Below are 25,633 nucleotides of genomic sequence, written 5' to 3'. Positions count from 1 at the left end.
AAAAATAAAAATAAGGCAGAGGGTGGAGTGATACATCTAACTGAATAAGAGCATAGACTTTCTACCAAAGCTAGGCACTCTATTTTTTTCCTCTGGCTCTTGGGAATAGTTTGTGTGCCTATTATCAGCCTCAAAAGGCATCTCTTTTCCTCTGTCTGCTGATCACTGAGTAGAATAGTATATAGCCTCTTTTTTGTATCAATCAGTTTGAAAACAGACATAATCAGCTAATCTTTTTGGTTGATGAGTCTCTTTTTTTTGCTCCTTTTGTTTGTTTTTAATAGACTTTATTCTTTCGGGCAGTTTTAGGTTCACAACAATATTAAGTAGAAGATACAGAAATTTCCTATATCCTGTGTCCCCGCACATGCACAGCCTCCATTTTTATTTATATCCACATAGAGTGATACATTTGTTAAAGATGAGCCCACATTTACATATCATCACCCAAAGTCCATAGTTTACATTAGAGTTCACTCTTGATGTTGTGTATTCTATGGGTTTGGAAAATGTATAATGACATATACCCATTAATATAGTGTCATACAAGGATGTTTCTGCCCTAAATTCCTTCATGCTCCTCCTAATCACCCCCCTACCCTACCCCTGGCAACCTCTGATCTTTCTACTCTCTCTATAGTTTTGCCTTTTCCAGAATGTCATATAGGTGGGATCATACAGTATGTAGCCTTTTCAGATTGGCTTCTTTCACTTACTAATATGGATTTAGGGTTCCTCCATGTCATTTCATGGCTTGGTAACTCATTTCTTGTTAGTGCTGAATAATATTCCATTGTCTGGATGTATCACAGTTTATTCATTTACCTACTGAAGGACGTCCTCTTCCAAGTTTTGCAATTATGAATAAAGCAGATATAAAACAAACATAATCAGCCAGTCTTCCCAGTTGATGAGTTGTCTCTTATGCAGCTCTGGTCACTAGAGTCCTAGCTTTTGAGTTTAAGAAAATATAAAGCAGTAAGAGAAAGGTTGTGGCTTGTAGATAAATTTACTGGACAGAACAAACAGAAGACAATAGATGACCTCTTTTTCTGGTTGTTAGCACTATCTCTAAATACACATTTTAGTGAAAGAGTCTTAAGTACAGAGAAGTTAAATAACAGGGTAATTCAGTCTGACTCTAGCTGGCTGGCGCCGTCTTGAGCTCCTTTGGCCAATTTGGAACAGAATTCACCATGGGTTTTAATAATTTAGAAGTATAACATACCAGAGATGAAGGAATCTAAGAAAGCATCTGATTAATATGGGAAAACAGAGATCCAGTGACTTCTGTCAGATACAGCCCCAAACCAGAATCTGGGTTTCCTGACTTCAGTTCAGCTTTTTCTCTGTTTTATCCGGGGACCTCACCTTCACAATATCTTATTTAATTAAGACAAAACCTTAAGACAATCTTAAAATCTAAATCATTGTCAAGCTAACTTTAATTTTCAGGCACTTCAAATAGCTTAAAGCCCATATTGACCTTGTAGCTCTTATTCTAGGCAATGACAGGCAGCCAGCTTAAAAAAGCCTTATACGTGTGGAATTGGTAAAGGAAGGTTAAGCTACTGTTTGCTTATTTATCCAAACCTTCACATTTATCTCTCTCTTTTTTTTGTCAATTGAAATTTAAAGGGTGCTTCATAATTATTCTTCCTTGCAATAACAAGCCAAAAGGTAGGCATTGTAATAGTCAGAGTTCTTAGCTGCAAGCAAAAGATACCAAACTCTGGCTAAGTTAAGCAGAAAATGGAATCTAATAAAAGGATATTGGACAGTTTCTAAGCTCTCTGGAAGGGGTAAGAATCAGGTTTAGAGGATACATATCCAAAACAATGTTGAAAATTATGTCATGAAACCATGCCCTACCGTTGCTGCTGGGTGGGAGGCATTGTCTACGGCATTCCCAGAATCACCAGAATTGGACCCTGGATGTCGCTACTTTCCCAGATGACTCTGGGAATTGGATGTATCTACCATTCCTGCCCTCTCTTAACCGCTCTTAACCGCTCCATTGCCAGGGAAGATTTGGTTTGGTCCCCTCTTTGTGTACTTTCTAATTGAAAGTCTGGGGGAACTGCATGTGATTGGCAGAAACTTGGTCATGTGCCAATGTGCTAGCAGGCACAGGAGACAGGAAAAGTGAGCACCTGGCATATTCAGCTTCTACAGTGGGAGGTTTACTCTACTCGACAAGGTGAGTGGTTCGGAGGCTGGGCAGCCAAAAAGAAGGACAATCGTTGACTACAGTGACATGTCTATCACAGGAGTTTCATTTTAATATTTTTACTATTTTTTACTGTTTTGAGTAGGTAATATATTTATATGTTGCAAAATTCAAAAGATATGACGTGATAAATAGTAAAAGAATGTCTTCTCTTTCCCTGGCTCCCAGCCATTTACTTAGCCTCCCTTATATGGTGGGTTGTTACTGCCACCAATATTCATTTCTATTCCCTGGAAAAGGGAGAGAGAGATTAAGATTTATTTTAAGGAACTGGCTGATGCAATTATGGAGGTTGCAAGTCCAAAGTCTGAAGTTCAAATCTGAAAGCTGTCTGCTGGCAGAATTCCCTCTTGCTTGAGGGAAGTCAGTCTTGTGTTCTATTCAGGCCTTCAACTGACTGGACAGGACAACATTATGGGGGCAATCTTTCCTCAAACCCCACCCATTTACATGTTAATCTCATCTAAAAACACCCTCACAGAAACATCCCAAATAATGTTTGATCTGGTACCATGGCCCAGATGAGTTGACACGTAAAATTGACCATCACAGGGGGTTATGTGACTCATGGGTAGGACTCAGTGCAAAATATTGAAGGAAATGGTAATCTGATTCCATTGGCAGAGGTGTTTTAAAAAATCAGATACATGTCAGTCAGTTTATCTGTCAGTGTCAATCAGATTAGACACTGGGTAAAGTCTAAGTAAAATTTCCATATTTATTTTTGTATAAATTTCCTTTAGAATCCATACAGAACAATTCCAACCATGTAGCCAGAAGTATGGATTTTAGCATCAGACAGTTTTAGTTTTGAGCCCTGGCTCTACCCTTTGCTTGTGTGGACAAGCTCCTTAGACTCTTTTGGCTTTGGTTCTCTCATCTATAAAATGTTTTCTTTAATGTGAGGATTAATTAGAAAATGTATACAAAGCATTTAGTATCTGAAGCAAAATAGATGCTCAATATGAGTATTGTTGATACATAATCTTCAAAAAAGATTGAGTGCAAAATTGAATTTCAATTCGTAATCACATGAAAAGAGGAAAATCACTATGAAGTCTTTTAGATATTTTCTCTTTGAAATTTTAAGAAATTGTGGTAATGTAACTCACCACTTACAGACTTTTATCTGATGCACAGGGACCACAAGAGGCAAAGAAAGTGGGCTTGGCTAGGTGGGTAGGAGAACAGCTCAAATGTCATAGCATTCACAAATCTTATGTCTGGGAACAGTTTCAGATTTGGGACAGCTACATGGATGTATTGGCAAAAAAACCTTCTCTCCTTTGACTAATTACAAATTCATTGCTAACCTTAATGAGAAAAACGAGAAAGGAAGTGTGAGCCCAGCATTGGCAGGAAAAGTCTATGTACATTGTCTTCTGCCTTTTAGTGATCAAGTCTGTGATATATTGTATGAATCTCAGCCTCTCCTTGTTTGCAGGGCAGAGAAAACTGATGCTATTGAGTCAGGAGTATATTCAGTTTAACACAAGAAAGGGTCAGGGATGAGATGAGCAGCGATCTTGTAGCTTTCTAGGTAGAGGTAAGCAGAGCTGACCATGTACTCTCCAGAGTCATTTTCTTGATCTTTGCCTCACCATTTTAGCTATTTGCAATATATCTTATGGGCATTTACTAACATTCTGAGCTCATTAGTCTGTAATCATCACAAACCATGTGTTTGTTAAACTGATTTAATCCCATGCTGCTTGAAAGATGGAGGATGCAACAGAGCAGTCTTGAAATTTGGGGGTAAAATTCCATAGCTTCCCACAGTGCTCTTCTGCTGTTCATATGAATGCTTTTGGATGGAACAACCAATAAATGTGTTCCCCTTTGTATAATGCTCTTAACCCTTTCTTTACTCATCATATTTTTCTTTGCTCTATTGATTACCCAGGTCCTAAGACATTAGCATCAAAAAATTCTGGTAAGAATTCTTTTGGATCTTTTGAGTGTCTGGTCATCTTTTTTTTTTAAATTTTTTTATTGTTATGTTAATCACCATACATTACATCATTAGTTTTTGATATAGTGTTCCATGATTCATTGTGCATAACACCCAGTGCTCCATGCAGAACGTGCCCTCTTTAAGACCCATCACCAGGCTAACCCATCCTCCCACCCCCCTCCCCTCTAGAACTCTGTTTGTTTTTCAGAGTCCATCGTCTCTCATGGTTCGTTTCCCCCTCCGATTTCCCCCCCTTCATTCTTCCCCTCCTGCTATCTTCTTTTTTTTTTTTCTTAACATATATTGCATTATTTGTTTCAGAGGTACAGATCTGAGATTCAACAGTCTTGCACAATTCACAGCACTCAGCATAGCACATACCCTCCCCAGTGTCTATCACCCAGCCACCCCATCCCTCCCACCCCACGCCCCACTCCAGGAACCCTCACTTTGTTTCCTGAGATTAAGAATTCCTTGTATCACTGAGGTCATATGATACATGTCTTTCTCTGATTGACTTATTTCACTCAGCATAACACCCTCCAGTTCCATCCACGTCGTTGCAAATGGCAAGATCTCATTCCTCTTGATGGCTGCATAATATTCCATTGTATATATATACCACCTCTTCTTTATCCATTCATCTGTCAATGGACATCTTGGCTCTTTCCATAGTTTGGCTATTGTGGACATTGCTGCTATAAACATCGGGTGCACATACCCCTTCGGGTCCCTACATTTGTATCTTTGGGGTAAATACCCAGTAGTGCAATTGCTGGATCTTATGGTAGCTCTATTTTCAACTTTTTGAGGAACCTCCATACTGTTTTCCAGAGTGGTTGAACCAGCTTGCATTCCCACCAACAGTGTAGAAGGGTTCCCCTTTCTCTACATCCCCACCAATATCTGTCGTTTCCTGACTTGTTAATTTTAGCCATTCTGACTGGTGTGAGGTGGTATCTCACTGAGGTTTTGATTTGGATTTCCCTGATGCCGAGAGATGTTGAGCACTTTTTGATGTGTCTGTTGGCCATTTGGATGTTTTCTTTGGAAAAATGTCTGTTCATGTCTGCTGCCCATTTCTTGATTGGATTCTTTGTTCTTTGGGTGTTGAGTTTGATAAGTTCTTTATAGATTTTGGATACTAGCCCTTTATCTGATATGTCATTTGCAAATATCTTCTCCCATTCTGTCGGTTGTCTTTAATTTTGTTGACTATTTCTTTTGCTGTGCAAAAGCTTTTTATCTTGATGAAGTCCCAATAGTTCATTTTTGCCCTTGCTTCCCTTGCCTTTGGTGATGTTTCTAGGAAGAAGTTGCTGCGGCTGAGGTTGAAGAGGTTGCTGCCTGTGTTCTCCTTTGGGATTTTGATGGGACTCCTGTCTCACATTTCAGTCTTTCAACCATTTGGAGTCTATTTTTGTGTGTGGTGTAAGGAAATGGTCCAGTTCATTCTTCTGCATGTGGCTGTCCAATTTTCCCAACAGCATTTGTTGAAGAGACTGTCTTTTTTCCATTGGACATTCTTTCCTGCTTTGTCAAAGATTAGTTGATGATAGAGTTGAGGGTCCATTTCTGGGCTCTCTATTCTGTTCCATTGATCTATGTGTCTGTTTTTGTGCCAGTACCATACTGTCTTGAGGATTACAGTTTTGTAATAGAGCTGGAAGTCCGGAATTGTGATGCCGCCGGCTTTGCTTTTCTTTTTCAACATTCCTCTGGCTATTTGGGGTCTTTTCTGGTTCCATACAAATTTTAGGATTATTTGTTCCATTTCTTTGAAAAAAGTGGATGGTATTTTGATGGGGATTGCACTGAATGTGTAGATTGCTCTAGGTAGCATTGACATCTTCACAATATTTGTTCTTCCAATCCATGAGCATGGAACGTTTTTCCATTTCCTTGTGTCTTCCTCAATTTCTTACATGAATATTTTATAGTTTTCTGAGTACAGATCCTTTGCCTCTTTGGTTAGATTTATTCCGAGGTATCTTATGGTTTTGGGTGCAATTGTAAATGGGATCAACTCCTTAATTTCTCTTTCTTCTGTCTTGTTGTTGGTGTATAGAAATGCCACTGATTTCTGTGCATTGATTTTATATCCTGTCACTTTACTGAATTCCTGTATGAGTTCTAGCAGTTTTGGGGTGGAGTCTTTGGGGTTTTCCACATAAAGTATCATATCATCTGCAAAGAGTGAGAGTTTGACTTCTTCTTTGCTGATTTGGATGCCTTTTATTTCTTTTTGTTGTCTGATTGCTGTGGCTAGGACTTCTTTTTTTTTTTTTTTTAAGATTTTATTTATTTATTTGACAGAGAGAGACACAGCGAGAGAGGGAACACAAGCAGGGGGAGTGGGAGAGGGAGAAGCAGGCTTCCCGCAGAGCAAGGAGCCCGATGTGGGACTCGATCCCAGGACCCTGGGATCATGACCTGAGCCGAAGGTAGTCGCTTAACCGACTGAGCCACCCAGGCGCCGCTGTGGCTAGGACTTCTAATACTATGTTGAATAGCAGTGTTGATAGTGGACATCCCTGCCGTGTTCCTGACCTTAGGGGTAAAGCTCTGTTTTTCCCCATTGAGAATGATATTCACTGTAGGTTTTTCATAGATGGCTTTTATGATATTGAGGTATGTACCCTCTATCCCTATGCTCTGAAGAGTTTTGATCAAGAAAGGATGCTGTACTTTGTCAAATGCTTTTTCTGCATCTATTGAGAGGATCATATGATTCTTGTTCTTTCTTTTGTTAATGTATTCTATCACGTTGATTGATTTGCGGATGTTGAACCAACCTTGCAGCCCAGGGATAAATCCCACTTGGTCATGGTAAATAATCCTTTTAATGTACTGTTGGATCCTATTGGCTAGTATTTTGGTGAGAATTTTGGCATCCATGTTCATCAAGGATATTGGTCTGTAATTCTCCTTTTTGATGGGGTCTTTGTCTGGTTTTGGGATCAAGGTAATGCTGGCCTCATAAAATGAGTTTGGAAGTTTTCCTTCCATTTCTATTTTTTGGAACAGTTTCAGAAGAATAGGTATTAATTCTTCTTGAAATGTTTGGTAGAATTCCCCTGGGAAGCCATCTGGCCCTGGGCTTTTGTTTTTTGGGAGATTTTTGATGACTGCTTCAATTTCCTTAGTGGTTATAGGTCTGTTCAGGTTTTCTATTTCTTTCTGGTTCAGTTTTGGTAGTTGATACATCTCTAGGAATGCATTCATTTCTTCTAGGTTATCTAATTTGCTGGCATAGAGTTGCTCATAATATGTTCTTATAATTGTTTGTATTTCTTTGATGTTGGTTGTGATCTCTCCTCTTTCATTCATGATTTTGTTGATTTGGGTCCTTTCTCTTTTCTTTTTGATAAGTCTGGCCAGGAGTTTATCAATCTTGTTAATTCTTTCAAAGAACCAGTTCCTAGTTTCATTGATCTGTTCTACTGTTCTTTTGGTTTCTATTTCATTGATTTCTGCTCTGATCTTTATTATTCTCTTCTCCTGCTGGATTTAGGCTTTATTTGCTGTTCTTTCTCCAGCTCCTTTAGGTGTAGGGTTAGGTTGTATACTTGAGACCTTTCTTGTTTCTTGAGAAAGGCTTGTATTGCTATATACTTTCCTCTTAGGACTGCCTTTGCTGCATCCCAAAGATTTTGAACAGTTGTGTTTTCATTTTCATTGGTTTCCATGAATTTTTTTAATTCTTTAATTTCCTAGTTGACCCATTCATTCTTTAGTAGGATGCTCTTTAGCCTCCATGTATTTGAGTTCTTTCCGACTTTTCTCTTGTGATTGAGTTCCAGTTTCAAAGCATTGTGGTCTGAAAATAGGCAAGGAATGATCCCAGTCTTTTGGTACTGGTTGAGACCTGATTTATGACCTAGGATGTGATCTATTCTCACAATATTCCATGGGCACTAGAGAAGAACATGTATTCCATTGCTTTGGGATGGAATCTTCTGAATAGGTCTGTGAAGTCCATTTGGTCCAGTGTGTCATTTAAAGTCTATATTTCCTGATCTATCTATTTCAGTGAGGGGGGTGTTAAAGTCCCCCACTATTATTGTATTGTTGTCAATGTGTTTCTTTGCTTTTGTTATTAATTGCCTTATATAATTGCTGCTCCTGTGTTAGGGGCATAGATATTTACAACTGTTAGATCTTCTCATTGGATAGACCCTTTAAGTAGGATATAGTGTCCTTCCTCATCTCTTATTACAGTCTTTGGTTTAAAATCTAATTTGTCTGATACAAGGATTGCCACCCCAGCTTTCTTTTGGTGTCCATTAGCATGGTAAATTGTTTTCCATCCCCTCACTTTCAATCTGGGGGGTGTCTCTGAGTCTAAAATGAGTCTCTTGCAGACAGCATATCAATGGGTCTTGTTTTTTAATCCAGTCTGATAGCCTGTGTCTTTTGATTGGGGCATTTAGCCCATTTACATTCAGGGTAACTATTGAAATATATGAATTTAGTGCCATTGTATTGCCTGTAAGGTGACTGTTACTGTATATTGTCTGTGTTCCTTTCTGGTCTATGTTGCTTTTAGGCTTTCTCTTTGCTTAGAGGACCCCTTTCAATATTTCTTGTAGGTCTGGTTTCATGTTTGCAAATTTCTTCAGTTTTTGTTTGTCCTGGAAGCTTTTTATCTCTCCTATTTTCAATGACAGCCTAGCTGGATATAGTATTCTTGGCTGCATATTTTTCTCATTTAGTGCTCTGAATATCTCATGCCAGTCCTTTCTGGTCTGCCAGGTCTCTGTGGATAGGTCTGTTGCCAGTCTAATGTTTCTACCATTGTAGGTTACATATCTCTTCTCCCGAGCTGCTTTCAGGATTTTCTCTTTGTCTCTGAGACTCGTTAAGTTTTACTATTAGATGTCAGGGTGTTGACCTATTTTTACTGATTTTTGAGAGGGGTTCTCTGTGCCTCCTGGATTTTGATGCCTGTTTCCTTCCCCAAATTAGGGGAGTTCTCTGCTATAATTTGCTCCAATATACCTTCTAACCCTCTCTCTCTTTCTTCTTCTTCTGGGATCCCAATTATTCTAATGTTGTTTCGTCTTATGGTATCGCTTATGTCTCGAATTCTGCCCTCGTGATCCAGTAGTTGTTTATCTCTCTTTTTCTCAGCTTCTTTATTTTCCATCATTTGGTCTTCTATCTCACTGATTCTCTCTTCTGCCTCATTTATCCTAGCAGTTAGTGCCCTCATTTTTTATTGCACCTCATTAATAGCCCTTTTGATTTTGACTTGGTTAGATTTTAGTTCTTTTATTTCTCCAGAAGGGGTTTCTCTAATAACTTCCATGGTTTTTTCAAGCCCAGCTAGTATCTTTAAAGTGATGATTCTGAACTCTAGATCTGACATCGTACTAATGTCCTTATTGAGTAGGTCCCTGGCAGTCGGTATTACATCTTGTTCTTTTTGTTGAGGTGATTTTTTCCATCTTGTCATTTTGTGCAGAGGAGAATAGATTAATGAGAGAACAAAATGCTAACAGGGTAACAACATCCCCAGAAAATATACTCTAAACAAATCAGAAAAGACCTGAAGCAGTGGGAAAAGAAAGAGAAAGAGAGAGAAAAGAAAAAGAAAAAAAAAAAAAAGATAAAGATAAAGATAAAAACAAACAAAAACAGAACAAAACAAAAAAAACCATAATATGATCAAATATGATCAGGCTGGTGCATAGATCAGTGCCCCACACTAGATTTTGGGTGTATTTTGGTCTGTTAGAAGAAAGTGCCTCCCAAAATTTTAAAGAAAGAACAACTTATATATGTACAAAAATAAGGGTTGATATGATGAAGGGATGGAATATGACTGTAAAGATGAAAATTATAAAAAATTTTATAGAAGGAATTGATAAGATGTTGTTTGAAAAAAGAAAGAAGAGGATTTTTTTAAAAAATAAAAAAGGGAGAGAATGTGATGAGGCAGGAGAGTAGAACAAAACCATACACTAGAGATTTAGGGTATATTTTGTTCTGTTAGAAGAAACTATCTCAAAATTTTAAAGAGAGAACAACTTATATATATATATGCCAAAAATAAGGGTAACTACTATGAAGGGATAGAATATGACTCTAAAAATGAAAAATAAAAATGTTTTTTAAAAAAGGGATTGATAAGATGTTGGTTGAAAAAGGAAAAAGAAAAATTCAAATAAAAAAAGTTAAAAAAAATTAACTTTGAAAGACTAAAGAATCATGGGAAAAAAGCCATGGGTTCTCTGTGCATTATTCTCCTAGCACTGGAGTTCTGCCGTTCTCATTGATCGGTCAACTTGGTCTTGGCTGGCTGTTCTCGCTGATCTTCTGGGGGAGGGGCCTGTTGCTGTGGTTCCCAAATGTCTTTGCCGGAGGTGGAATTGCCCCACCCTTGCCCGGTCCGGGCTAAGTAATCTGCTCGGGTTTGCTCTCAGGAGCTTTTGTTCCCTGCGAGCTTTCCGTACAGCTTTGGAGGCGGAGAGTGAAAATGGCGGCCTCCCAATCTCCGCCCCGGAGGAGCCGAGAACTCGGGGCCCCGCTCCTCAGTGAGCCCCCAGAGAAAAGCCGTCAGTCACTCCCGTCTCCCCAGTCTCTGGCCACACTCCGTGCTCACCCGGCCTGTGACCGCGCGTTTCTATCTCTGGCACCCGACCCCGTGTGGAGTCTCCAAACCCAGCAGATCCCTGTGGTGCACTCCCGTGCCGCTCCTCCCAGGGGAGGAAGGGGAGTCTCCCCGGATCTGCCGCTTGTTGGGTCCCTGCTGGAGGAGCAGGGGCCCGACTGTGCCGTGGATCACAGTTTATGGCCACCCCGAGCTGAGAGCCCGCGCCTGGGCTCCGCCTCTGCAGCCGGCTTCCCTGCTCCGATACCTGGGAGCTCTGCCACACTCAGGCACCCCTGGTCTTTCTGTGACCCCGATGGTCCTGAGACCACATTGTCCTGCGAGGGTTCCACCCCCTGCTTAGCCACTGGAGCGACGTCCCTCAGCGGAGCCGACTTCTAAAAGTTCCGATTTTGTGCTCCGCGGCTCTATCACTTGCCAGAAGTGGCCGATGGAGGCCCCTCCCCCACCATCTATCCTCCCAAATATCAACTCGGATTCACTTCTCCAAACGTCCTACCTTCCAGAAAGTGGTTGCTTTTCTGTTCAGAGAGTTGCTGCTATTCTTCTCTTCGATCTCCTATTGAATTTGTAGGTGTTCAGAATGGTTTGATCCCTATCCAGCTGAATTCCTGGGACCAGGCAAAATCCAGGTCTCCTACTCCTCTGCCATCTTGCTCCACCCGCCAAGTGTCTGGTCATCTTTTATATGCATCCACAAAAAACTGGTAAATTTTTCAGAAACACTCCCCTGCTACATGTTTTCCCACTTTTAAAAGTAAAAATATAAAACAAAGTTCCTATGAACTTAAGGAATTCCCAAGTTAATGTCAGTAGGGTGTAAATATTTTCACAATATTCTCTCATACTTTCAGAAGGCAACTGATTGTATATTTGACAGAAACCATCTTCTAGAAGCATCAACATTTCAAGTTTGTTCTTACCATCCTCAGGGGTGTTTCTTTTTCTGTTCCTTCCTTTCTTCCACTACCTATTCCTTCAGGAAAGATAATGTGGGACAGGAAAATGGGAGAGCTGGTGAGGAAGTAGGGAAGGCAAAGAAATCGGTAGGACCCAGACTTCCTTGATCACATGTTCTAATATTTGGACTCTGTAACTATAATGGACTTTGAGATACAACAGAGTAGAGCAACATCATCCTTAAGTGTCTCTAGCCTCATAATTCTATGAACCCCCTGAAGCATGTAAACAAGTATGTTGTCCTTTCCAAATGAGGAAATGCCAGGCTTACAGAAGATGCTCCTTCATCCTCAGGTTTAAGGCTATCCCTTAGTGGGCCATAATTTTATCCCTGTATTTGAAGAATAGTGTATTTTTTGACATTCTAAAAATTACAACTATTAAAATATTTTTAAAAGATTTTATTTATTTATGAGAGAGAGAGTGAGAGGGGCCAGGGGAGGGGGGAGTGGAGGAGCACAGGGAGAGGGACAAGTAGAGTCCCCAATGAGCCTGAGGCAGGGCTTGATCTTGGGACCCTGAGATCATGACTTGAGTGGAAATCAAGAGTCGATCACTTAAGTCGAACATTCAAGAGCCACCCAGGCACCCCTAAAAATATCGATATTTGACTGGTTACTATCTTACAGGGTATCTTTTTAATGTTTTTTTAAATTGTGGTAAAAAACATAACATAAAATTTACCATCTTAACTATTTTATTAAAATGTACAGTTCCATAGCATTAAGTGTATTCACGCTGTTGTGAAACACATCTCCAGCACTTTTTCATCTTGCAAAACTGAAATTCTATACTCCTTAAATGACAACTCCCCTCTGTTCCCTGTACCCAGCCCTTGGTATATTTTCTATTTCTATGGATTTCAGTGCTTTAGATCCCTCATATAAGTGGAATCATCTAGTACTTGTCTTTTTGTGACAGGCTTGTAGCACTTAGCATAATGTCCTTAAGGTTCTTTCATGTGCTAACAGGTGACAGGATTTCCTTCCTTTTTAAGGCTGACTAATACTTTATTATATATATATATATATATATATATATATATATATACATATATATATATGTATATATATATATGTGTGTGTGTGTGTGTGTGTCACATATATATATGTCACATTTTATTTATCTATTCATCTCTTGATGGAAATTTGAGTTGCTCCCACCTCTTGGCTATTGTGATATCCTTGTTTTTTTTAATATTAAAATTTAACTTTGACCTTCCAGTTCCTTCTGGTAGATATAATAAACATGACATCATCTGTAAAGAACTGGCAATCAGGGAGAGAGGGTAGCATGAGAAGAGAGTTGAAGACAGAATCCCGGGGAACCCGATCCCTTTAAGACGCTGGCAGAAGAAGAATAAGGAGACTGAGAAGTAAGAATCAGTAGGAAAGGAGAAGCCCAGGGGATGGGGGTGTTCCTGAGGGGAAGAAGACAAATGTCAGAGAAGGCAGGGGAGCCAAGTAAGAAAGGTGTTAGCAGTAATAGAGCTGTTAGGATTGTTTGCAGTTTCAGAAGAGGACAGAAGCTTGGTAAAAGTGGGTGGAGGAGTGGGAGGTGAGAATGGAGAGAAATCTGTTGGAGACTACTTGGGGAGTTTAGATACGAAGAAAGGAAGGAGACTGAGTAGTACCTAGGAGTGTAGAGCTTTTTTGTTATATTGTTGTTTTTTAAGCTAAGAGAGGGTTGAGAATGTTTAGTTGTTGGTTTCAATTGTGGCTACATAAAAAAAAATGATCCCCAAACTAAATGTCTTCAAAAACCACTTTATTGTGCCCCATGATTTTGTGAGTCAAGGATTCAAGAAGCGCTGCCTGGCTGGTCTGGCTTCTATCCACGTGGTGTCAGTAGTGGTGGGGAGGACTGGAGGGTCTACTTCCAGGATGACAGTTTCACCCACCTGTGTGGGGCCTGGGTGCTCCTTAACACCTCTTTCTCCTCAAGGGCCTCTCAACATGGGTTGGGCTTCTCACAGGATGGTAGTCTCAGAATAACCAACTCATTACATGACAACTCACTTTTAAGAGCTATTATTTTAAGGGACTCAGATGGAAACAGCAAGGTTTCTTTTGATGGAAATTAAAAGCCTGGGGTCAATTCCACTGCTTTCTATTGGTCCCACAAGTTGTTAAGACTCATGCATATTCAAAAGGAGTGAAGGACTAGATGCCACCTCTTGACTGGGATGGCATGAGCCTGTAGGGAGGGAAGGACTTCATGGCAGCCATCTTGGAAAGAAGTAGAGGAAGAAGATGTGAAGTTACCCAGGTACTTCAGGAGTGGTTGCAGGAGTGAATGAGACTTTTGAGATTTGAAACCAAAGACAGGTACACTGAAAAGCCTTTGGCAAGAGGAGGAAGATCCTTTTATGACACTATATAATCTTTTATAAACCACAAACTCAAAGGTAACCCAAGGACGTTTTTCAGTATGCTACAAAGTCACAGAGTTCTACCTACTTTTTTCAAGTACCTGGCACATCCCGAGAGGAAGTTCCAGAGCTTGGGGAGCACTTTTCTAAGGCAGAGATTATGCAGAGGGTCACAGCTACATACACTAAATGGCCTACTGCCATATGTTGATCTTCTAAACTCATTCCAAATGCTTGCTGAGGACATCCCTGCTTGCTGAAGACATCCCTTGCTATCTTTACCCACCCACCTTTATGTGTGATCAGCTGTAACAATTCTAATAAAACTGTTGTTCTATCTCTTGAAGAGGAAATACAGCATATAGTCCCTGGAGTTAACAACTCCATCTACTAGCTACGTGACCTCGAGGCAAATTACTTGGCCTCCTAGAGCATCAGTTTTCCCATCTGTAGAATAGGCACTAATAACCTCAGTAAGCTCAAAGGGTTGTTGTGAGAATAAAATAATTCATGTAATGAGGCACTTAGTAAGCTGTCAGTAAAGGATAGGTATTTTTATTATTAAAGCTGTTTATCTTCAGATGAGCTCCTCAGTTTCATCTTTGGGTGGGAAACAGAAGTTTAGATCATGAACATCTAAAAGCATTTGCTGGGGCGCCTGGGTGGCTCAGTTGGTTAGGCGACTGCCTTTGGCTCAGGTCATGATCCTGGAGTCCCGGGATCGAGTCCCGCCTCGGGCTCTCTGCTCAGCAGGGAGTCTGCTTCTCCCTCTGACCCTCCCCCCTCTCATGTGCTCTCTCTCTTTCTCATTCTCTCTCAAATAAATAAATAAAAATCTTTTAAAAAAATAAATAAATAAAAAATAAAAGCATTTGCTTTTTTTTTCCACAAGCCGGAAATCATTGTGACTCACTCTCCACAAATGGTACACTTTGAACCGGAGTGGAATTTTACCTTGTGTGCCACAAAATCTTTCCAAGCTTCTCCAAGGCCTAGTTTATAAGGAGGAAGTATCTTGGGCACTTACATAAGATAATAAAGCTCACTGAATCAGAGGGATAAGAAAGGGACTTTGAGCACCTGTCTAATTTGCTCCTACTTAGGCCATCCAGACATGTGAGAATCTGCCTTTGTGAAAACAGTTCCTGAGTCTTACCAGTTCTGTTTCCAGCGCCCTCCTCCTGCAGCCAACTCTGCCCTCCTTGGACCCAGTTGGGCTCCTGGAGTTTAGTCTGGCCTGGGTTAGAGCCCTGGGCCTCCTTCCTACTGGGGAGCAAAATTAGAACGTTGGTATCAACCAATCTTTTGCCTTATTTGAAAATGAGATATGGTAATAGAGCACGTTGGTGAGTATTTTTATAAATACTATAAAAGAAGATCTTTCTTGGGCCAGTTTCAAGAATTTAGGTCATTGTGCTGGTGAGTAATGATTCAGAACTGACTTGATCCCTTTGTTTTGGCTGCCAAATACCCATGGCTGGTCACAACCACCTTATGGGTTCTTCAACCTCCCCCTTGCCCTTCACAATATTTAGCTTTCTGCAGCTACAATAATTTCTGCACATGACACTGAGCACTCCCATAGCTCTGTGTTAGCCTCCAGAGTCCAGACTAAACATTGCCTGACCTCGAAGCTTCCCTGGTGCCTGCTTTCATCTCCTGCCCTTGCCATGACAGTACAGGGGTATTGGGTGGATCCTGGATATCTTTTGTCCTGCCTGTGCATGACAAGGTTTCTCCCTCACATTCTTAGAAGGGTTTCTTCACCAATTATTCCGTTCTAACTCTTCATTCCAGAGAACACTTGACCGTCTCTTTCCAGTGAATTCACTTTCATAAAGATGGAGTTTCTATGTATGCTTGCCTTTTTTTTTTTTTTTTGGTCTAGCTGAAAAAAAAAATAAAAGGAAAAAACCCTAATTCAAGCTCTTAATCCAAAGTGATTCCGCCCAGACTGTCAGGAAAGGGGAATGAAATGATGCAGGTGAGGGTGGGGGGCTAGGAAGTGGGTAGGTGGCTAAGGGTTTAAGTAGCAGCAGGAAGATTGAGGTCAGCAGGACTCCCTGACCTTGTTAATGACAGGTGTTTGTCTCTGGGTCAGAAGTACCTTGTAGGCCAGGCTCAGGTCTGCTTTTCTGTTTTTTATAATTATTATTTCATTATTATTGTGCCAGATCCCACAACTGAAGTAAAAAAGAAATTGGAAGTCAATATTCATATTTGATCAGTCATTCTAGCAAATGAGATATTTTTATTTTTGTCTTATTATTAGTATGAGTCCATGCCCCCTGTCAACCCTTTCACAATATTTCTCAGCCTTTGTAAAAAAAAAAAAAAAAAAATTAACCCCCTAAGGAACATTTTTAGACATTTTTTTCTTAATCGTCCCCACATGAATGTTTATTATAACAGATATACTGTAAATTTGTTAGTGTACTGTGTGTATATCTGTGCTTTATACATAAAAAGAGTAAAATTTTGCTATCCCCCCAAGTACCCAAGTTTCACCCCTTGAGGACTATATGACTCCTGTCGAGGACGTATGCCCCAGAATCAAACCAGGACAAGCAAGAAGTTTATTTAGGAGATGAGGAGAACACTGCTAGGGGAGAGGGAAAGTGAGACAGAGAAGGAAGGAAGCCAGTAGAATGTGATTTCGAGCAAGAGACACCATGGGCAATTTGGGGTGTAAGCTAAGTGGGTACTCTGGGACCTAGCACGAGACACCCACCTCCAGCCATCTTGCCCGAGGGACCAGGTATATACCCAGCCACTTTCATCAGTCGTTGGTTGAGGGTTGTTCCCAGGAGGATATGAATTCTCTAGCAATTTTATTTTGTCCCTCGCTTGGGCAGGCTGAGCTGTAGAGAACAGAGAAGGTCCTCAGGCAGAGTTGTGGGTGCTGGTAGCTGTCTTCTGTGCTCATTCAGGCCACATAAAACGATGCATGCTGGAGGGCATAGTGGGGCGGGGGGGACTGATATTTGTTGCATTTTTTAAAAATAGATTATTTTTTAGAGCAGTTTTCGGTTCACAGCAAGTGAAAGTACAGAGAGTTCTTATATACCTGCTGCCCCGACTCATGCATAACCTCCTTCACTACTAACATCCCCCTCCAGAGTGGCCCATTTGTTACAACTGGTGAACCTCCACTGACACATCATTATCAGCCAGTCTGTAGCTTAAATTCCCAGCTGCATAGTTACATACGTTATATGTATCAACGATGGATAGTTCACTCTTGGTGGTACACTCTATGGGTTTTGGCAGACGTATAACGACATGTATCCACCATTATAGTATCGTACAGAGTAGTTTCACTGCCTTAAAAATCCTCTGTGCTCTGCCTGTTCATCCTTCCCTCCCGGCTGCATTATTTTTATGTTTCCTTCTAGTCTGTGTTACCATGTTATACAATTTTTACATAGTTATAATCACAGAGGGGATATAATTTTGTACTGTGCTTTTTTTACTTGAAGCATTTTTTTCAGGTTGATACAGTCTTCATAATTATAACTGTTAAAGACCCCATAATTTTTTTTTTAGATATTTTATTTATTTGATAGAGACACAGCGAGAGAGGGAACACAAGCAGGGGGAGTGGGAGAGGGAGAAGCAGGCCTCCCACGGAGCAGGGAGCCCGACGCGGGGCTCGATCCCAGGACCCTGAGATCATGACCAGAGCCTAAGGCAGATGCTTAACGACTGAGCCACCCAGGCGCCCCAAAGACCCCATCATTTTGCTTCTTATGCATACACCATAATTCCCACAACCATTTCCCCATTGTTAAACATTTAGTTTATTTCCACTTTTCCTGCTATTATAAATAAATAAATTGCTCGAAAAACCAGAGCTAGAAGAGACCCATTAAAAGCAAAGTGTTAATAGTGGTTGTCTGTATGTGATAGGATTCTACACGCTTTTTTTGTTTCACTTATTTGTCTATAATTGCTTTTATGACAGGAAAATAACAGTTTTGTGTGTTAACTTGACTAAGCTAAACCCGATTGTTCAATTGAACACCACACTAGGTGTTGCTGGGAAGATATTTTGTGGATGTGATAAATAGCTATATTCAGTTAACTTTCTGTGGGGGAGATTATCCTTGATAAGCTGGGTTAGCTGATGCGATCGGTTGCAAGGCCTTAAAAGCAGAAGTGAGGTTGATATGAGGGAGAAATTCTGCCTCGTGCTACAGCCTCAGCCGTTGCCGGTGCCTCCTGCCTTCCTGTCTGACACCCTGTCCACGGACTTGGGACTCGCCTGGCCAGCTCCCATGGCCACATAACCTAATTCCTTGCAATAAACTCTTCATATATATATATATATATATATACACAAAGTAACATATATGTTTATATGTTACATATACTATATGTTTATATATTTTATATATAATGTCATTTATGTATAATATTTATATATGATGATTACTTTACATATATACAACCCCCTTTCCCTCTGGTGAAACTTAATGGCCTAATAACCTCTTATTGCCCTACCCCTCCTCCCGAAAAAAGACATCGCAAAGAACATCTTAAGGCATGCAGCTTATTTCTGCTCATTTTGTCCTTTTTGTCTTCTCAGGATTGAGATTTCTGGATGTGGCATGAACATATTTAACATATACATTCTTTATTATGAACCCCAAACAATTGGGGTAATGAACTCAGGAGCCAAATTAAAGGCTGAGCCAGATGGGCCATGTGATGGGGTGTCGATCTAAAATGGGTCCTGAAAATATCTGGAAATGTATGTAATAAGATGGAGCAAATTTTGTTCACCAGGAGCCCTCTCAGGGAGAGTACTGTGTGTGATTAGAAGGAACGATTTGGTAAGTTGCTTGGGCTGGGGCAATGACACTTCCAAAGAAAATGCTCAGAGAAAACACTGATGGCCTAAACCGCCCTCTAAAAGTGGTGGTTCCCATTAATTGTAGGACTTTTTTTGCTGACTGGAGTGTGCCAGCTTGGGACAAGAGCTGAACTGCAAGGGACAAGCAAGGAGAGGCACACTTCTGTCCCCCCAAGGAGCCCTTTGCCCCCACTCTAAGAAAATTTGAACAAATATTTAAACAAATGTCTGTTGAATGGAGTGCCAAAATATTAATCAGCTTGAGTCGCCCCCTCACCTAGGCCATCCCTTATGGACCTCAAGTTGGTCCCTGAATTAAGTTTACTAACTAGATGCAGTGTACATTTAATGCCTTAGGACAATAAGGGGCAAATATCATGATATTGTTAGGGTTTGGAACAGAGAGAGTTGCACAGTGGTGAGGATATGAAGAACCTGAATCCCAGAAGATCACAGGAAAGATGTGGAGATTCAAGAGCTGTTTTCCATTTATTCAAGCATATATTTCAGGTACCAGGCATTATACTAAGTGTCATGGGTACAGAAGTGAGAGAGTTATGGACCCTCCTCCCAATGGGGTCTGGGGGAAATATGGACAGGAATTGCATAGAGATTACATATATAATTATTTAGTAGAAAGTACAGTGAGGGAAACACGCCTGATGCTGTGAAGACATATAACAGAGTGAACAGATCTAGACCAGTCAGAATGGTGGAGGCAGCTTTGTAAAAGCAGAGGATATTCTGGGGGGACTGACAGAGGAAGCTGACTTTCCTAAGCTGTACCCGAGTCTCTGAATTAGAGGGGTGTGTGCGCACATGCGTTGGGGGTGAGAAGGAAGAGCAGACGGGAGATAGGCTGAGGAAGCTGGTGCTGGTGGCCATTCATCTTGGTATTTAGAAAGACCATCTAATTACCTCTTAGCAAAGTAGCAGGTGGGAAGGCACAGCAAACACAGCACAGATATGAATAGCTTTCCGGTACCTCAAATAGCTCTTGGTCCTTAGCAGGTCCTCACTAAAGACTAAATGAGGGAAAGATTGCCTGGTGAGGTACCAGGTGCCAGGCACTATGTTAGGGTGCTTTATGTAAGCTTTCTTAATTTTCCCATGATGATGTCACTACCCCTAAAGAAAAAGGAGAAAACCTCGGGTCTAGAGATTTTAAAGAACTTGCTCAACATCATCAAACCTAACACAAAAGCGAGGTGTTTGTCACAGCTACAATGGAGAGAAGAATGGAATCAGTAGGGATCGTTTTGGAAACGAGTAGAGTTTGAACTGAATTCTTATACTGAATGTTACTCCTGTGATGTTACAGAATTAATGTTTCTCTGCAGCTTATGGATGAGATTTCCATTCCTTTGATCTGAGAACATTCAGAGCAGAGTAAGCAATTAAAAATAAATGGCTAGATGAGACATTTTAAACTTGGCTTTCAGACTTCTACTGACAAGGTACCTTCTGTTTCTCTATTATTTCTCTTTTTGTTTGTCTTAACCACAACCCTTACTGGATACTTTGAAAATGGTTTTTGCCCCTAATTTATTTTACACGGAGTAAACTCCATATAGATTTTTCTAATCAAAGAGAGCCTCTGGTTTTTGTCTTGTCAGACCTCCTAAGACCAGGCTAGGGTGGTCAGGGACAGTTAGTGTGTGAGCTAGGCTTTGACATTTCCAGTAAGACCACCGCTCTGTATCTTTAGGGCTCTTATTTGTCTGCTGTGGACAGTTATCATGGACTTCAGAATCATCCGCAAAGTCTTCCTTTGAATTAGGAACACCAGTAAGAGTTTTTGACAACAAATAACACACTGGCTCTGGTTAACTTAAGCAGAGAAAGAATTCACTAGAAAGATATCACGGAGCTCAGAGAGTCAATTGCACGCCCATTGAATCAGGCTTAACAAACACGCAGAAACCGAGGTACATAAGAAGGCCAGCCTTAGAGCCCAAATCACAGGACAGAAGGGGTCTGGTTAAACCCCTCTGCTACCCCACTGCCGGCCCCATCACCACTCCCACGAGAAGGGATTCCAAACTATCCCTGCATCTTTGAGTCACTTGCTTCAGATTCAAAAGTCCAGGTGGAATCCTGCTGTCTCTGGTAGGCCAAGCTTAGGTCAAGTGTCCGCATTCTAGCTGCTGTAGCTCAGAGAGTAAGCAAATGTACTTTTTGGATTTCCATAGTAGGAGGCATGGCTAGGAATCAGGGGAGGCACAAAACGGAAGGAGGCGCTCACTTTCGGCGTGTCTCATTTTCAAACGATTAACAATTTTCATAAAGAATAAATTTTAATTTTGAAGAACTTTAAATGCAGTACAATATTCCAGGTATGACCTGAAATTTGCACATAAAACAAAAATATTACACCATGCAGTTTGCAATCCGTTTCCCCGTCTTTTATTTTATATTTTATTTATTTATTTATTTGTTTCATTGTCCTGACTGTTAAGCACAGATGAAAACTCCTTGGGGTCAAATAGGCTTGAGATAATGCGTGTCCTGTTTCTTCATCTAGACAATGGCTGTGTTATCGTCGCTTATTCTGGATCTGCTTCAACGCAGGAACGTATGGTATCACAGGGGTTGGAGAGACACAAAATGTGCCGAAGGGAGCTTGGGTAATTCCAAGCAGGCCCAAACTTACTTTCAAAAGGAACACCTGTGGCCGAGTCCACCTGTGTCCAGGGCAACAACAGATAAGCGATTGTTTAGAGCTTGTAGACAGAAGTACTTTATCACGGATACTGTTTAAATTGTCAGCATGGGTGATAAGGAGCAGCAGTTTTGTTGATTTGTCAGTTTTATTATTGTTTGTAAATCCTCGGCCGTGGTATGCTCTGACTGCCCGTGCCCCCCTCCCACCGCCCCACCGCCGCCCGCCTCTGCGGGGAGCATGCAAGGGAAGCTGGTAATAGACACTGACTCCTGGGAGGAACACGGGTCCAGCGCGGGGAGGGAGACCTGGTTCGTAGCAGCCTCCTCTACGACCTCTCCAAAGGCAGAGATGAAGCAAGATGGCTTCTGAGGGCTGTCTTCGTTCCAGCCCTTTCTTACGCCGAAGCCCAGCGTTCATGAACCAGCTGGCAGGCAGTGAGCCCCGGGCTGTGTGGCCCAGTTAGCCGCCCCCAGCTCAGGACTGGCCAGCGGCGTGGAAGCCAGTGCCTCGGGCCGCGCTGGCCACAGGGGCCGGCGGGTCGTCAGCTCGGTTCCCATCCGTTGCGACTGTGAGAAAATCAAGAAAAAAGACACACTCTGTCCGTGATGTGTCCTCATCTCTGAAAGAGGGGACGCTACTGATTAACATCAGATTCCTATCCTAAAAGCAAATCTTCCGCTAATTAGGCACATTAGCTTTGTGCAAGGCTGGGTGTAAAATAACTTCCATTTCACTCATTTCAGAAGACAAGGCTGATGAGGGCGAGAGGATACGCCCCACATAACCGGCCTTATTGTTCAGCTCCTGAGGAAGGTACTCCCAGCGCAAGACAGGGACTGGCCCAGCCAGGCTCACCTCCAAAAGAGCGTTTTATAAATAGTGTTCTTGTGGGGGTTTTTATCTTTTCCACTTCATTAGAAAATAAAAGAGATGCCTAACCCTACCCCTAAGCCCTGGACGAATAGACATAACGGATTCCCAGACGCATAGACTTGGCAGTGACGGCTTCACCCCTGAAAGGTTGCCCTGCACTAAGCGCTTCTGACACTAATGTTCATGCTTAAGCAAACCCATTACTTAGAAAGAAGAATGGCTCTGTCCGCCTGCCCGGGCTGTTCGGCGCGATGGGAGCTGCAGCTGTGCCAGGTCTCATGCAGACACACACGGAGACCCTCGGCTTTGCACCCTCTTGCTTACACGCCACATACAATCAGCATCGGGCAGGGGACTTCAGGCAGTTCCTGAGGAGCAAGAGAAACCTTCACTGGTTATTAACAAGCCCGACAAGTTTGCAGATATTAATAAGCCTGAAATACTTGTAATATTATCTCTGGATTCTCTGCCATGCTTGTTTCTTCCCCTTCTTTCTTTTTTCTTTATGTGAAAATCTTCACATTTGTGAAAAGAGGCGTGTTGGAGAAGCAAATGATTCGTAAAGAGCTATATTTGGGAGCATTTCTTAATGTTTTCCACAGGAGCTGGTTCGTTGGAGTGTCTGCGTTCACATTAGCATTTCTGTCTGGGGCTATGAATTATGCTGTCAAAGGAGTTTCAAACTGGGTTTGTTACCTGGATACCCACAAATATGCTTGGTCTGTTTGTATAAATCTGAAAAACCTTCCTTGTCCTTAAGGAAACCAGGCCACTCTGCATATTAGGAAGGGGACAGTGAATCCAAGCACCCGTTGGTGCTCCAGGCCGTTAGGGGAACGGTGCCTGGATAAATAGCTGTAGAAGGGAGCCCAGAGTCCATTCTTGACTGGGGTGGTTGTGTTCCATTCACAAGGAAGTAGACTTCCCGGTGGCCAGAGAGGCAGGGTGGAGCAGGCCGTTAGACACCCTAAAGGCGAGCTTAAGACCAAGTCGTGTCTGTCTAGCTGCGGAGCAGAAAGAAGAGAAAGCTCCTTCACACGGTGCATGCTCTGCCACCACACAGTCCAGCTGTTGAAGCTGCAGCCAGAAGCAGGGACGAGTGGAGGCAAGGGCAAAGCAGGCACTGGAGGGAAGACAGAGTTCTGTGGCTGAAGTCCCGGACCACGTGCACAGGGCAGGAGCCCACCAGGAGATGTGCTGAGACATGATGGGTCAGCCTGTTCTCCTCCCGTCAGGTCAGACTCAGGCATTTGCCTCCAACAATGTCCCACATATGTCATTCTCACTCCTTTCATAGCCACTTGCCCCAACCCACGGCCCAACCTCAGGAAGCCGACTGTGAGTAAGGGCGATCAGGTCAAGCTCAGGCACCATGCCCACAGCATCCTTGTGAGAGAAATGACTCTGGGCCTTCCTGTCCCCGCAGATGCCCTCCCCAGATGGCTGTTGTTGATTTCCACCACCCCAACCCCCCCCCTCCCCGGGCCCGGCCCACTGAGGTTGGCTCTCACAATAGCTGCCCCGGGCAGGGCCAGCTGCACTGAATGTCATTTCTTTGCTGCTGGTGCTGGGCAGATGTCCCACCGCCCTTGCCCCTGCTGGCTCATTTGCTAGCACTCTCGCGGTAGCTTGGTGTAACCTACTTCATGGTGCCTCCAGTGTGGCCCAGGGTCTACTTACGGGGGAATCATTTGAGGTGTATATTTAAAATGCAGGTTCAGAATCTCTGGATGTGAGGCCCCCAGATGGGTTTTTCAGCAGGTACCTCAGTGATTCTCACGCACATCAAAATTTGAGAGTCCCCGGAGTTCTTTGGCCACTGGCCGTTTGTATTTCTATTTTATTTGGTCCTCGGGAGAATGGACTAGAGTAAATCACTCATCAGTTCATGTACCACAATCATCACTGAGGTCTAGGTGACATACAAAAACCTGCCCCTGGGGCGCCTGGGTGGCTCAGTCGTTAAGCGTCTGCCTTCAGCTCAGGTCATGATCCCAGGGTCCTGGGATCGAGTCCCACATCGGGCTCCCTGCTCAGCGGGAAGCCTGCTTCTCCCTTTCCCACTCCCCCTGCTTGTGTTCCTGCTCTCGCTCTCTCTCTGTCAAATAAATAAATAAAATCTTTAAAAAAAAAAAAAAACAAAAAACCTGCCCCTGTTTAAAGTTTACAATTTGATCACTTTTGACTTATCTATACACCTGTGAAATGATCTCCACAATCGAGATAAGCATTTCTCATCCCCATTTCTTTCTCCACCATAGGTATTAACTTGAACTTCTGTGATTCCTTCCAATCCACTTCCACTGTTCCATATATTCTTAAAAATACATTATGTGGTGCCATTTTGTGTGGGTGTTCTTACTTCACAAATATGGTTCTCTGCAGTGGAACTCACTCTGCTTCTTATCTATTTTATTCATCATTGAGCTTTGGTGACCCGACCAAATTTCTATACAGAAATCTCTTTTACTACCTCTGGCTAGCCTAGTGGGTCATATTGTTTCCAGTTTTGCTTAACTAAACCATTGCTTTATTAATAAACACCAGGTTTCCTCCAAGTTCTTCTTTACACACACATATACACGTACCATTTATGTGTTTCCTTATGATCTACATGTGTGAGTTGCACTGGGCACATACTCAGGGCTAAGATGGTGTCCTTCACATCTCAGGACTGACTGCTGGGACAAGTGGCTCCAGCTGTTCAGACTCACTAGCTGTTCGTCTTTGCTATCCTTGACGTTATCTAACTTTCCAGGAAGTGATCTCTCCTTGATGTTTTAATTTGTATTTCTGGTTGCTCATGATGTTGAGCATCTCTTCATATACTTGCTGGCCTTTCAGAGGTTTCCCCTTCTATGAATTGTTTATTCATATATTTTGCCAGTTTTTTCTGTTGTTTTCCCTGTCCATTTCTTACTGTTTTGCAGAATTTCCTACATATAGACTTTTTTGGTTTGGGATGTTTATGATATCTTTTTCCATTCTAATGTCTACCTGTTGACTTTGTGGCATTTTTGTTGGAATAAATCTTTAATTTTGTTTTATAGACAAATCTATCCATGTTTCTTCTGCTTATGGTTGTACGTTTGGGGTTTTCTTTAAGTTA

This window comes from Mirounga angustirostris, unplaced genomic scaffold (assembly GCF_029215605.1).
Source record: "Mirounga angustirostris isolate CCGP_5_RB_7025 unplaced genomic scaffold, mMirAng1.0.hap1 SCAF_9, whole genome shotgun sequence".
In the NCBI taxonomy this organism is placed as follows: domain Eukaryota; kingdom Metazoa; phylum Chordata; class Mammalia; order Carnivora; family Phocidae; genus Mirounga; species Mirounga angustirostris.
This window is presented reverse-complemented; position numbering follows the sequence as displayed.